Source organism: Atractosteus spatula, chromosome 16, assembly GCF_055471065.1.
Source record: "Atractosteus spatula isolate fAtrSpa1 chromosome 16, fAtrSpa1.hap1, whole genome shotgun sequence".
Classification (NCBI taxonomy): domain Eukaryota; kingdom Metazoa; phylum Chordata; class Actinopteri; order Semionotiformes; family Lepisosteidae; genus Atractosteus; species Atractosteus spatula.
The window spans coordinates 16,577,887-16,593,838 of record NC_142721.1 but is presented as its reverse complement, the minus strand read 5'-3'; the positions used below and the strand labels follow the sequence as shown (position 1 = coordinate 16,593,838).

Here is a 15,952-nt window from a genome sequence, read left to right as displayed (position 1 = left end):
TGGGACTCCAAATTGAGCTCAGATGCATCCTATTTCTTTTGATCATCTTTGAGATGTCTCTAGAACTTTATTTTAATCCACCTGTGGCAAATTCACTTGATTGGACATGATTTAGAAAGACACACACCTGTTCACAGTGCATGGCAGAGTACAAACCAAGCCACAAAGGCCAAGGAACTCTCTGTAGACCTCCAAGATAGGATTGTGTCAATCTGGAAAAGGGTATAAAAAATTGGCAACAGATTGAAGGTTCCCAGGAGCACAGTGGCCTCCAAAAATGGGCGGTGTGGTGGCTCTGTGGCTCAGGATCTGCGCCTGCGCCTGTAAGGTTGCCGGTTCAAATAATGCACAAAAGCACAAAAGCACAAAAGTCAAATAAATCCGTCTCGCGCTTTGAATAAACCGAGGGCAGTATTGCCATGCAGTCAGCCGCTGGGAAAGAAGCATCAAGAGCAGACAGCGTTCAGACCCTGGGCCGTGTGTCCAGCGAGGGACGTCACGCTTCACCCAGTGTGTGAGGGAGCGTCTCGCCTGCTCGCGCCCTTGAAGTGCGACCCTGTGGGAAAAGGACACAGAACACGAGGGCACACAGGGGGACAGGGACACAGACAGCATGAGCGACACAAGGACACAGGTACCCAGGAGGGGACACGGGGCACACAGAGACACAGACAGCATGAGCGACACAGGGACAGGGGGACACAGGTACACACAGGACATGGGAGCTCAGGGCCTTCCCTAGTGAGTGAAGGTGGGGCAACAGGTTGTTTCCAAAGGAGGAAAATTAAGCATCTCACTAGTGAAGTGGAGCAGGCCGGGGTGTCCAACTGAATATTAGATCAGAAAGGGGTTATGAGGCAGAGCAAAGACACCTAGAAGAGGAGAGGGCTTGAGGGGCACAGCTAAAATATTTTGAAAGATTTGCAAGTATAGATTTCCAAAACGATCTCTATGGGAACAGGATTTAGGATTTGAACTCTGAAGAAATGGGGGAAACTATACTATACTGTCTCGAATACATTCCTCATCTAGGTGTGCAAGGCTTGGTTTAACACGGTTAAAAAAAGCTCATCGCCTCCACTTTTCCCAGGTTAAACGGGATAAAAGTTTCCCAGACATCGATCCTGGGTGTGATGGGTGCAAAATCTTCCTTCTGCCAGGGTTCGAACCTGGATCTTCAACCCAGAGGGCTGACATGTTTGCCAGTTACACCACAGAAGGTTGTTTTAATTTTCACAGGAGTAGAAGTTCAGCAGGGAGCTGCGAAGGCTGAAAAGTTAGAGAGGGAGATTTATTCCACTGCTCAAAGGAAAAGAAAAGAGACAAAGTTTCGGCTGTGGAGGCTTCTCCAGGCGTTCCTTTTAATGGGAATGATTTTAATGAATGCACACTCGTCTAAAACAAAACCCAAATAAGCAACAATCTGATCCACTGTGTGGAACACTGTTAGCTCACTGGGTGGCAGATTTCTTCCTCTTTGACTTTTTGGAGACAGATCCTCCCGACAGCATCTCCACCTTCCACCTGTGAAAAGAAACTTGCAGTTTCCTGGCGTTAAATTCCCAAAATACTGCTGAATTCATGGTGAATTGTACAGAAATTAACTCGCTTATAAGAGACAGTATCTCATTTATACATCATTTCTACTTCAGAGAATGCTTACTGACAGTGTTGTACTTCATGTTTACAAAAGAGAGAACATGCGCTCCTTTAGATTTTTTTCCAAGAATGAGGAGTGTGACAATACTCTACTGCTGCTAAAGTCCATGCTACTTTGCACAGGACTATATTATTGCACATACAGTTTTAATATAGTAGGCAACATTGTTCACAAATTAACTATTGTGTTTAAACGGAATAATTTTCTCGTATAAATGAGTATTTTGTTTTCTCTGTGGCTCTAATAAGGTTTGATTTTCTTTTTTCCACTTATTGCAAAGAACATCAGCCTTTTCTATACCCCCTGCAAACAGCTCCAGCCAGCCCCTGCTGTATCTCTTCCTTGTGCAGAACATGACGCAGACGAGCCCTGAGCTGGGGTGAGAACCTGTGATTGTGGAGCACCAGCGATCAAAGTCACTGTCTGTGTCCCCCTGTGCACAGCAGGAATTTACCGGCGAGTCACAGAAGGAAGACGAGGCTCAATTAAAGTGCATTTTCCCCAGAGAAGTTTGTGTTGATGTGATTTACAGGAATTTGGAAAAATAATTTGCTCCAAATTTTGTTGATACACTTACTAGCTCAGAAATAATGTATGATTGCAGTACATTAGAAGTATTTAAGCCATCACTTTTCCAAACCTAGTTTTACTTAAGCCAGGGTTCAAACCTGGATCTTCAACCCAAAGGCCTGATAGGTTTGCCAGTTACACCACAGAAGTTAGATGTCGTATTTTAGAGCACAGGCTTCAATGTATAATATAAATACACAACTGTTACACAGTCAGGGAATCACTCCAATATCAGGTTGTGTTTCTGCAACACTTCACGTACAGCACCACAACAATCAACAACAGCCTCACACACCGCTGCTGGCGTCTTTCCCCTTTGTCACGAGCCGTAGCTGCAATTTGACAATAAGTTTCAAAAATACGTTTACAAAACAATGAAATCAAAGAAAACACAAGCCTAATCATATAACGTCTCAAAATCAAAACCATGAAGTCACTGAAGTACCGAACTTGTAAAAACACAGAACTAACAGCTTTACTTACGATTTTATCTATTTTTTTATGTAAAAAGCAGACGGAGCAGTCCCCGACTTCTCTCAAACACCACGTACCCACTTAGATTCATCTCGAACAACACCGGAGAAGCTGAGCCAACAACGCTATTAAACGTTAAACATCACTTATGTTGTTTTTTTTTTTACAAAAAAAGAAAAGCATTTAAAAAAAGACAAGGAACAGAGATCAACCGCAATTCCTGACGCTTCCAGGCTGGAAAACCACGTGATTGGCTAAACCCCCTCCCCGGCCTGACTCGTGGTAGCAGAGAGGGTTGTGATTGGGCGAAAACTATCAGGAATGAGAGCGGGCACGGTGATTGGACAATCCTTGGTAATAGCTTGGTCCTGATACGGGCCGTGATTGGCTAAGGCTGCCGATAATAAACAGAGACTGACTGCTGCACAAGATGGCGGCCTTCGGAGGTAGTGAGTGGATTCGTTACTATAGAGACGGCTTATTGCCTTAACGCCAGCAATAAGCAAAATCATTAAAAAAAAAACACACAAGCCGTCATCTAAATACAAAATGTGATGTACATATGACTGTCGGTGATAGCAGAAAACAATTTTCTGTTGAAGACTGTGTGCAGATATTTTATTATAAAACACGAACTGACATCTGCTTATCGATTCTTTTTAGCTTTGAGAAAAGTTGGTTGTGATTCATAAAGTTCTTTTCCATTTTACTCTATGGGTGAAAGCTATTCAAGTTTTTTCGTTTTTAAAACACGTCAACAGAAACAACAGAAATAGTGGTTTGAGTAATATATAATAATCAGAATGAGGTAAATCGCGCCGTGCTTTTAAAACATACTCCTGTAGCGATAAGAAAGGCTCTTTCAGCAGGTGAGATCAATCGCTGCTCTTTTACAGGGAGAGCGGCCGCTGTTGTATCATTTTCCTCTGTTTCCGTTACTGTACAACGGAAGCGCTTTGCTGCCACCAAGGAAAAAAAACCTGAGTTGTCTCGTAATTACGAGATGGCACATTCTTACTCACTGTATATGATCATCAAGCGTTAGCACAGTCGTCATACAATACCTACATCGTTATCTAACTTTCAGTTTTAAGCAGCCAAATCGTCCTGCAGCTCAGCAGTGTGAGCCTGGCCAGTACCTGGAGGGGAGACTCCTGGGAAAGCTGAGGCTGCTCCTGGAAGAGGTGTTAGTAAGGCCAGTAGGGGGCGCTCACCCTCCGGTCTGTGTGGGTCCTAGTGCCCCAGTACAGTGACGGGGACACTAAACTATAAAAAGGCACTGTCCTTCGGATGAGACATAAAACCGAGGTCCTGACTCTCTGTGGTCATTAAAAATCCCAGGGTGTCCCTCGAGAACAGTAGGGGTGTTACCTTGGCATCCTGGCCAAATTTCCCCCTGGTCTTTACCAGTCATGGCCTCCTAATAACCCCCCTCTCTGAACTGGCTTCATCACTCTGCTCTCCTCCCCACTGAGAGCTGGTGTGTGTGAGACCATCATCCAGGTGGGGGTACATACTGGTGGTGGAGGGGATCCCCATTACTTGTAAACTGCTTAGAGTGAAGTGTCTAGAAAAGTGTTATTATTATTTTTATTTAATGGATTCCAGGGCACACTTGTTCTAGTCTGAGGATACATATGAGTGTTAAAATGGTGCTGACATGAGCTCCAAACTGTAACGTGTCATTATGAATAAACCCCAGGGGAAAGGAAATCCATTCGATAGCTTGCAGGTGCTGTCATTGCACAGTGTAACAGGTTGTTCATACAGTGAAATGATCTTTGCTATCTCGTAATTATGAGATAACCCAGGAATTATTTTTTTTCCTTGATGGCAGCAATATGCTTCCGGACTGTACCTGGAGAGTCTGATACCAGGGGTTGGGAGCAGGGAGTCTCCTGTCAGGACCAGAGTCCAGCAGGGGGCGCTGTCTGCCCTGGCCCCTGGGAGAAGCAGGACTTTACCTGTCGGGGAGATTCTGGCTGAGAGGCGCTCGGTCACAAGCCCACAGTGAGTGGGGCGGCAGTGAGGCCCCACTTTCACAGTGTGTATTCACCAGTGGATGTTCTGAAGCACTATTTACCTGTTTCAACTGAGATACAAGAGCGTTGTGCTGTGATGGAGTCTGTGTCCTGTCTTGAGCTGTGGTCAGTTTCCTTAGTGCTGGCCAGCTGTCCTCAGTGCCCCTGCAGGTGCTGTTCTACCTGACTGGCCTCTACTTCGCCTTCTACAGCCTCTGCACACTGCTCATGGTCATCTACAAGAGTGAGTGTCTGTCTGACCACCACACTGCTCATGGTCACCCACAAGAGTGAGTGTCTGTCTGACCACCACACTGCTCATGGTCACCTACAAGAGTGAGTGTCTGTCTGACCACCACACTGCTCATGGTCACCCACAAGAGTGAGTGTCTGTCTGACCACCACACTGCTCATGGTCACCCACAAGAGTGAGTGTCTGTCTGACCACCACACTGCTCATGGTCACCCACAAGAGTGAGTGTCTGTCTGACCACCACAGTGCTCATGGTCATCTACATGAGTGAGTATATGTCTGACCACCACAGTGTTCATGGTCATCTACAAGAGTGAGTGTCTGACCACCACAGTGCTCATGGTCATCTACAAGAGTGAGTATCTGTCTGACCACCACACTACTCATGGTGATCTACAAGAGTGAGTGTCTGTCTGACCACCACACTGCTCATGGTCATCTACAAGAGTGAGTGTCTGACCACCACACTGCTCATGGTCATCTACAAGAGTGAGTGTCTGTCTGACCACCACACTGCTCATGGTCATCTACAAGAGTGAGTATCTGTCTGACCACCACACTGCTCATGGTCATCTACAAGAGTGAGTGTCTGTCTGACCACCACACTGCTCATGGTCACCCACAAGAGTGAGTGTCTGACCACCACACTGCTCATGGTCATCTACATGAGTGAGTATATGTCTGACCACCACAGTGCTCATGGTCATCTACAAGAGTGAGTATATTTCTGACCACCACAGTGTTCATGGTCATCTACAAGAGTGAGTGTCTGACCACCACAGTGCTCATGGTCATCTACAAGAGTGAGTGTCTGACCACCACACTGCTCATGGTCACCCAGAAGAGTGAGTGTCTGACCACCACACTGCTCATGGTCATCTACAAGAGTGAGTGTCTGTCTGACCACCACACTGCTCATGGTCATCTACAAGAGTGAGTGTCTGTCTGACCACCACACTGCTCATGGTCACCCACAAGAGTGAGTGTCTGACCACCACACTGCTCATGGTCATCTACAACAGTGAATGTCTGTCTGACCACCACACAACAGTGAGTATGCAGGTGTGCAGAGTGACCTGTGGTCTGTGTGTCCAAGTGTGTTGAGTGTCCTGTGCTCTGTGTGTCCAGGTGTGCTGAGTGACCTGAGTGACCTGTGGTCTGTGTGTCCAAGTGTGTTGAGTGTCCTGTGCTCTGTGTGTCCAGGTGTGCTGAGTGACCTGAGTGACCTGTGGTCTGTGTGTCCAGGTTTGCTGAGTTACCTGTGCTCTGTGTGTCCAGGTGTGCTGAGTAACCGGAGTGACCTGTGCTCTGTGTGTCTAGGTGTGCTGAGTGACCTGAGTGACCTGTGCCCTGTGTGTCCAGGTGTGCTGAGTGACCTGAGTGACCTGTGCTCTGTGTGTCCAGGTGTGTTGAGTGACCTGGGCTCTGTGTGTCCAGGTGTGCTGAGTGACCTGTGCTCTGTGTCTCCAGGTGTGTTGAGTGACCTGTGCTCTGTGTGTCCAGGTGTGCCGAGTGACCTGTGCTCTGTGTGTCCAGGTGTGCTGAGTGACCTGAGTAACCCTGGTCTGTGTCTCCAGGTGTGTTGAGTGATCTGTGCTCTGTGTGTCCAGGTGTGCTGAGTGACCCGAGTGACCTGAGTGACCTGTGCTCTGTGTCCTGTGTCCAGGCCAGGTGCTCAGCTATCCTGACAGGGACCTGGCGCTTGACCTGGCTCTGCTGTTCCTCATGGCAGTGCTGGAGGCTGTCAGGCTGTACTGGGGTGAGAACCTGATACTGGACAAGACCTCCCCCCTTCTCTAACCCTCACCCAACACTCCTTCTTCTCTAACTAACCCCAACCCGCCAGTCCCCCCTTCTCTAACCCTCACCCAACACCACCCTCCTCTCTCACTTAGCCCAACCTAACACTCCCCCCTCTCTAACCCTCACCCAACACTCCTTCTTCTCTAACTAACCCCAACCCACCACTCCCCCCTTCTCTAACCCTCACCCAACACACTAACCCTCACCCAACACCACCCTCTTCTCTAACTAACCCCAACCCAACACCTCCCCCCTCTCTAACCCTCACCCAACACACTAACCCTCACCCAACACTCCCTCTTCTCTAACTAACCCCAACCAACACCTCCCCCCTCTCTAACCCTCACCCAACACACTAACCCTCACCCAACACTCTCTCTTCTCTAACTAACCCCAACCCAACACACTAACCCTCACCCAACACTCCCTCTTCTCTAACTAACCCCAACCCAACACTCCCCCCTCTCTAACCCTCACCCAACACACTAACCCTCACCCAACACTCCCCCACCTCTTACCAACCCCAACCCAACACCTCCTTCCTTCTCTAACTAACCCTCACCCAACGCACTAATCCTCACCCAACACCACCCTCCTCTCTTACCATCAATCACTCAAGGTTTATTAATCAATGCACGAACAGTACAGCAGACAGCGGTGTTGTTGGCAATGAAATGCTTTGTCCGCGAGCTCGTTGAGAGGGATAGAGGAGTAGAAGGACAGGAGTTTATAGGGATTAGGTTAGGATTCCGATACAATAAATTACACAATAGCAATTTACAGTACAATTACAGACTGTGCAAAGGTAACACAAGGAGATATGGTAGGATAGGAGGTATTTAGCTCTGTTCATTTGTGTCCTGAGAGTGCAAAGTGACAGGAGGGCGCCGGAGCACCCTGCCAGTTCAAGCAGGTCGCCTGTTCGCCAGCGGCTGTTTGGGTAACTGCAGGCGTCTGCTGTGGTTGACTGTTGAGCATCTTACTGCCTGGAGGAAGAAGCTGTTTCAAAGCCTGGTGGTCTTGGTCTCGGTATTGTTTTCCGGATGGTAGTAGAGAGAGCAAGCTGTGGTTAGGGTGACTGGGGTCCCTGAGGACAGACCTGGCCTTCTTGAGGCATCTAACAGAGTAGATATCCTCCATGTTCGGTAGCGCGCAGCCAGTGGTGTTCTGAGACAGTTTCACCCCCCTCTGGAGCACCTTGCGCCCTCGGGCGCAGCAGTTACCACACCAGGCAGTGCTGCAGCCGGTTAGGATGCTCTCAGTGGTGCACCTGTAGAAGTCGGTCAGGATGTGAGACGGCATGCCCAACTTCTTTACTCTGTGGAGGAAGAACAGGCGCTGCTGTGTGGTCTTGGCTACGAGGTTGGTGTGGTGGGTCCAGGTTAGATCGTCTGTGATGTTGACACCTAGGAATTTGAAACCGTTGACTCTGTCCTCTGTGGACCCGCTGATGTGAATGGGTGCGTGGTCTGTTCTTCAATGCTTCCTGTAGTCCACAGTCAACTCCTCAGTCATGCTGGTGTTCAGAGAGAGGTAACTAACCCCAACCCAGCACTCCTCCCTCTCTTACTGGGGCTGCTTGTCCTGTCTGTGGAAGACTCACTCTCCTAATGCCTCCTGTCTCTTCCTTCAGGTGTCAGAGGGAACCTGAAGGAGAGTCAGCGGTCAGTGGGGATCTGCCTGGCCATCACGCTGGCTTCTGTCCTCCTGTCCATCTACTTCCTGCTGTGGCAGACGTACGTCCTGCGCGTGGACGTGATCCTGAACCATCCTACTGAGCCGTCATGCTGAGCCTCTACGGTCTTCAGGGCATCGTGGGCCTCATCACCATTGCCAGCTTCGCCAGGTCAGTGCCCAGACACAGCACTGGCACTGAGACTACCAGTCCAGCGCACCTGTCAGAGTAACACTCCCTCATCAGAGCTGTAGATACAGTAGACACTCAGTCCAGCTCATCTGTAACTTCACACTAACACTCCCTCATCAGAGCTGTAGATACTGTAGACACTCAGTCCAGCTCCTCTGTAACTTCACACTAACTCCCTCATCAGAGCTGTAGATACTGTAGACACTCAGTCCAGCTCCTCTGTAACTTCACACTAACACTTCCTTATCAGAGCTGAAGATACTGTAGACACTCAGTCCAGCTCATCTGTAACTTCACACTAACACTCCCTCATCAGAGCTGGAGATACTGTAGAAACACTCAACCCAGCTCATCTGTAACTTCACACTAACACTCCCTCATCAGAGCTGTAGATACTGTAGACACTCAGTCTAGCTCCTCTGTAACTTCACACTAACACTCCCTCATCAGAGCTGTAGATACTGTAGACACTCAGTCCAGCTCCTCTGTAACTTCACACTAACACTCCCTCATCAGAGCTGTAGATACTGTAGACACTCAGTCCAGCTCCTCTGTAACTTCACACTAACACTCCCTCATCAGTGCTGTAGATACTGTAGAGACACTCAGTCTGGCTTATCAGTAAGTCTGAAGTGTTGCTCCTATTTCCAGGCCCTGCTGAGCTCTGAAGGAGTTGTGTGTCTGTCTTTGTGTTGCAGGGCCTATGCCTGAAGAGCTGGTGACTCTTTGCTGTGTCCAGCCCTCAGCCCTTCAGCTCAGTCCTGTCAGCTGAGCCCCGAGACACAGACAGGGACCCCGCCTACGTGCTGCAGGTTCAGTGAGGCAGTTAGTTCGTCTCTGACTTGTAACAGGACAGAGGGCACTGGAGACTGGATCAGTGTGAAACCTGTGTACTGGGGCACATGGCCCAGGGTTCAGGCAGTGTGCTTTAATCCTTATTGCATCACAAGGTCATTCCCTGTTTTTACTTACAGAATATGCTGTTTATTTATATAGATTATATACAAGTTTCAATTCCTATTTTTTTATCAGTGCAGATGACGATGAGAGCGCTGCGTGGGGCGGTGTTGTTTCCAGTTCCTGCCACTAGAGGGCAGCCGTCGCTCAGAAATGTTGTGTTCCAAGCGTCGAAATCTCTGTGCTGGAAGTTTCACGATTAGAGTGTTTTGACAGAAATCAATCTTGTCCACATCATTTAACTCCGGTTTTCCCCTGCGGACGTTTATTTCAAATCTCCCCGGAGTTTCTGATTCGGGCTGTGTTTACAGTAAGCTGCACAAAGCGAGAGAAGCAGAGCAGTACAGCCTCTCCCGCTGCAGCAGTGAGGGTTTCAAGCTCTGGGGAAAAGGGCTGAAATACAGTATCACATTCACCTACCATTACTGCAAGAATAGTTTTACTCCCCTCAGAGATTCAGAAAAGCGAACAGCACATGTTACACAGCAAGCATTGGACGGATAATTATCTTCGCTCACTGTACTCGCTTTCAGAATTCAATATGTTGTGGGTGCAGTGGAATTCACTAAAAGTAATCCAAAGTACCACAAAATAAAGATCCATTCTTGACCAGCCGTTTTCCAGAAAATGGCTGCTCACCTGACACCTCGCGCAGGATGTTCAGGAATCGGGGATCAATCAATAGCTCGTCTTCAAAGTGGGATTTTTGCACTCTGTGGACCAAGAGCTGTTGTTCTATAATGTTTTTTTTCCAAATTTTGAATTATAATGTTTCCATGGAGCTTTGAAGGGGATGAATTCAGCCTCTTTAGCCAGGCCAGAGCTCCAGCAGCCTGGGTAGGATTCTAGCTGTCTCCCAGTGCAGGCACCAGCCCTGATTTGTTTTCAAACTTGTATTTTTTTTTCACATTTATATGCTGATTTTTGATTTTCTACAGTAAGAAATTGGTGAACATATAGATCAGACCCCTCCATTAAAATCCTGGGCGACCTGGAGACCCACCGTGTGTCAGAGTGGTGACCAGGCAGGTTATTGTGTGGTGCGTAAAACAGTCTCCGAGACATGTAAGCAGTATTACACTCGGGGCATGGAACTAAGGAAGATTATCATGGGAATGTCCGTATTTATTTCCTCATAAAAATGCATTCAGTTTGTTTTATTTTTTAAAACAATGTTACATTACAATAATAGTTTCATTGAAACTGGAAAAAAAAATCTTGCACTGTTGAATGCAGAAATAAAATCTATAACCCTAGAATCAACTAATAGAGAATTGAAATACAAACCTAACCTCAAAATAAAACATTACCAACAATGACCACAAGATGGAGATATTGTCCTAAGAGGCAAGAATGGCAAAACTGCAATAAGGTAACAGGGATAGAAATGTATCATCATACTGATTATTGCCCTGGGCATCTACCAATAAATCACAAGAGCATATATACAGTAACTGTGTTGAAGCTAGAGACACAGAATCACTGCAAACATCCTGCACCTTTGACCTCATCCAGAATGTATCATGTTTTAAAAGACATGGGTGTCAGAATGCAGATCTGAAGCCCAAACAGAATCTCTAGTAAAATATGATCATTTGTGAAACAGGCAAAGGAGTGATTCAAGGGCCCATTGCACTATGACAGACACTTGTAAGCAATTCTTTCGCCATCGTTGAGCAATAGGGATTAAAGATACCAGAGGTAAGGTTTAAAAGTGATTCTGAGGTGCAACATGTGAGCGATACAGCTAGGCATCTGAAATGCAGGGTTCGAGAGCCCTTCAGGGAACACCATACCCTATAGGTACCACAAGTCCAGTAGTACAAGCACTAAGTCAATGTCACCCCTGCTACAATGTGATTGTTACATATCTTCATTTGTTGGTTTTTAAGGAGTGTAAGAGGACCCGGGGAAGGGTCATCTCTAACCGGTATTTCAGGAACGAAACACTGAAAATACTAAATATGGACCTTAGCAAAATGGCGGCCAAAAAGAATCAGCTGACCAGGAAATGGAAAGGGTCTACCCTGAGAAACAATGAGACACAGCTGAGACGCATCAGGAACCGGAATATAAGTGCCCCGGAGGCAGTGAACAGGGCAGAAGCCGGTAAGGTGAATGCGGTTTGGAGGAAAAGAGTGGAAAGAGTGGAAAGAGGTGCATGTTAAGGATCGGGCTAAGGAATAACGGACTACTGAAAGGAGAAAAGGTTTATGGGTTTTGGATTACGGACACTGGTTAAGGGTACATCGCGGATTGGCTTTATTACGGACTTTTGGAACTCGGATCGGATCAGGACTAAGGGAATGGATTACGGACTTTATTTGGAAGACAGTTGGAGGAAGAAACGCCACGGATCTCAGGAAAGAAAAGTGTGGTGTGAGTACTACCTTCATTTACATAAACTCTCCCCCGGAGACACCACAGGAGAAAGAGTGCGGGGGGTCTAAACCTGTGATCCAGTGTGTTGAAGCTTTAGTTTATTTATCTTGTATCATAGAACATGATTTTCTTTGTAATAAATTACAGGAGCACCTCTAGATATCACTGCGTTGAAGCTGGAGACAGAATCACTGCAAACACTCATCTTTTTAGAGCTCTCCTCCTGAAGTCCAGTCATTCAGTTGATGATTCATCTCATGAGGCCATCTAATGTTGATTCTTCTTATTGCTTTCCTAGCATGACATAACATGAAAAATAACTGAAATGGACTCATTGCTCTTTTCACATATTCAGGTAAAGTCAACAGTTTACTCCTTAAGGTTTCTTACGCTTTCACTAAGACCAGGGGGTGAGTAGATTCCTTTGTAGTATGAGTGGAGAAACAACTATAACACAAAGATTCTTTTCAAGCTACAAGAAAACACATATCTACAAAATACCATCTTTAATATACTTACTGTTTGGTATTTTAGTTGGAAATGATCATTTGTCCAACCACCCCAGAGCTTGTCCTTCTCCACGAAACGACTTCCTGGAGACACCATAATCATATAGGAGCTCTTCTCCCACTGCAATCTCTCTTTTTGCCAAGAACAGAATTATGACAGTCTTTTCATCAATTACAAAAGATTCTTTAATTGGTCTCAGGTTGGCTTTTTTATTTGAATGATCGTGTCCGTATCCGGGTGGCAGGTGCAGTGTTCTTCATGAGAAGAAAAGCACATTTTTTGTTTAGGTCCATCAAAAAAGAAAAGATATCCCATCTCTCCTTCTGCCATCTGTGCCATTAGGGCTTCTCCAGTTGTCTCTGTGATAACCTTGCCATGGTAATCACACACCACCTCTCCCTACTGGAAACACCTGGAAGTTATAACCTTCTTCCCTTTCACAGGATCGTCAACGATGTGCAGGCCTCTCCAGGTTTGGAGTTTTACTAGATTTTCAATGGCCTTGCCATCTGGCTGGACTTCTGCATGCGGCTTCCAGTTCTGAAGTACCTTGGACACAGCTGGTGTATTGGTTGACCATCCCATTTTTTCTATATAATGGGTCACTTGGCCTTCTGTTGGTAACCGTCTATTGTATTGATCTGTAGTGAGAAATAGATCAGAAATCCACCCTAAGAATATATCCAGTAATAGACTCTCGAAATATTACTCTTTTAAAAAGGGAAGAAATCCTGTTCTTACCGAATATGTTCTGTTGCCTCCTTTTCCTCTGCTCAGCTCTCCATCTATTGTAACAGCGGCGCTTGTGAAGGCCGGTCACTCTCAGGAGCTCTTTCTTTCTGAGAGGCTGCCCATCTAACGTCACGGGAAACATCTGTATCAGCTTCTGGAAGGCTGCAGCATCATCCAACTTTGGGCATCTATATGCAGCAGCTGCCACAGTGGACCTGTTTGTAAAAAGAAAACTTAAATATCTCAGATCTAAGACAGAGTGGCTAAAAGGTAACAAAGAGGGATATTGAATTCAGACTTACTGTATAGCAGCTGTACGTTCTTGTCCATAGCCTGGAGATTGCTCTCCTGATCCTGAACTGAAGTTTAAAAAAAATGAGAAATTTATGTTAATCTTAAATATTGACTTTCAAATACTGGATCTTGAGATCACTGTAACCCTTACAGAGATCCTGCTTCTACAATGCCATGAATCCGTTCGCTGGCTGAGCACATGTCCTCATCCGTCAGCCTTCTGGCTAGTTTTTCAACAGCTCCATTTGAAACGCCTAAATAATCCTTCAGGACAGTTTTCTGATCACTAGGCAGCTTCTTTATTGCCATTTCAAATGCCCTTCTTGCAACATAGCAAGTAATCAGTGGTAGGTGGTACCTGCAAAACAAACATATATAGAATAGGTGTTTTCAAGCCACAGAAAAGTAAAAAGAAAATACATCAAAATAATTCAATTTACTTCTCATGCAGTCCTCGCAGATCATAGGTAGGATTGTGAGCTGGCTCTCCTCCTGCATACACAAACAATGTTCTATTTCCATTCTGCAGTTTGCATCACAGCGTAAGTTAATGAAGTAGCAGTGAAATATCTGAGAAAAGAAAAACAGTTTGGGGGCAAACAATGAACATTGTTAATGAGTTAGAGGCTTGATACATCTGTATTTCCTGTGGTTTGTTATTTCAACAATGTTTTAAAATTTAATTTCCATACAGTGGACACCCTTAACAATACAAAATGAAACCATTTCATTTTCACTTTGGAGCTAAACTGTTGAAAACATTTTTTCAGTAAACATATCATGTTTGATATCATGGTCTGAAAGCCAAGATATTATTTGTGACCACATTAATTAATTAATTTTTAAACTGTAAAGCAATAATTTGCTAACATGGCTAGTTTCAGTCACTGATCTGGGATTTCTATTTACGACAGAGATCAGTTTCTTAAACAAAATAACATTGTCTCCATCCTGGAAATTCAGTCACAAATTTGAACAGGGCTTATGGCATTTGATCAGTTTCACAGCCTAATTCTGCTGGATTTGTTTTTTTAAATGAGACACAATTGTGAATATTAGAAAGGTTAATGCACAGAGTTGCTTAGGCTTTTATTTTTTAATTTGGTTTTCAACACAATCATAATGATTATGCATATGGAATTGTTTGTAGCCATCGCCTGCCAATCACTACCAGCAAAGATGCCAGGATGTACATGAGGAGGTGTGATGACCACGACGACAGTGCTGTGGCTCAGGACAAAATCACAAATTTTCACCTGTCATGCCTAACAGGACACCTTTAGAAGAAGAAGAAATCAATCATGCAGAAAAACTGAAAACAGAACTGTGCGAGAGTTTTGTCTTTTGTCCCCAAACTATTTTTCTAATTGTATAATGTCAGCATGCCCAGAGGGGTTGGGCAGCCAGTTGACCTTGGACCCCCAGAGGTTTCTGTTTCCTTACTGAGGAGTTTTTGGTTCCTTTCCTCTGTTATCTTCTGGCTTTTACTCTTTCTATATTGGAACATCATGCATCATCACCCAGCTATGTTAAGTGCCTCAGGTCAACCTTGTTATGAAAGGGGTTATATAAAAATCAATTGAATTGAACTATACTAATTGTGAATGCATGTCATATTTTATTGCCATAATTTATAGCAAATAAAAATTGTAATTATTGTGCAATTAGCAGGTTTTTCAAACTTTTTGATTTTCTATAAAATTTCAATACGACTTCTACATGTGACCATCATGGACAATGACTGCTTCTTGTTTTGGAATTAAAATAAATATTTTTTTGATCTCATGACTAAAAGATGTATGAAACAAACTGTAAGATTAAGATTGGCCCCTCATTGTTCTGCGATTCTTACCATTGGAGCAAACCACAGCAGGTCAAAGGAATTCACAGATTACTCTGCTCTGTGAATTTGGCGAGTTTTGTGAAGAGCAAAATCAGTTGTATCATGAATTTATTAATGATTTTACAGCTGACTTTCAAAGTGAAAACTATGTGAAATTCAACCGAGTATGGATGACATCAATGTAAGAGTTTTCATAGCATTACTAACAGGAGATTAGGGTTAGGGTTCAGGTAGAGGGTCCTTTATCTCCAATCAGGAAACTATTAAAATACAATAATTGGTCAATTCTGCATGTTGTATAATCTGTGATACTAAAAACAAGTAATTTCTGTCTGGACAGATAGTTCTACACATTTCAGAAACATTGTAAAGAAAAATTAAAATATCATAAACATAAGGCCAACGACCATAGAATTATTCATAAAGAAAACCATACTCTTTATCCATTCCTGGCAGAAACAAATTCAGATTTTAAACAAACAAGGTTTTTTTTCCCCTATAGTGGCTCTCTGGAAAACAAAAGAAATTATTCAATTATTATATTATAATTATTCAAACATAATTTCTGAGGGAGGGTTAGGGATAC

At 44.9% G+C, this 15,952-nt stretch overlaps 1 pseudogene; it reads left to right on the top strand.

Moving 5' to 3' along the window:
• Positions 1–3,025: 3,025 nt before the first annotated feature.
• LOC148819687 (transmembrane protein 80-like) lies at positions 3,026–9,359 on the top strand (annotated as a pseudogene).
• Positions 9,360–15,952: the final 6,593 nt, after the last annotated feature.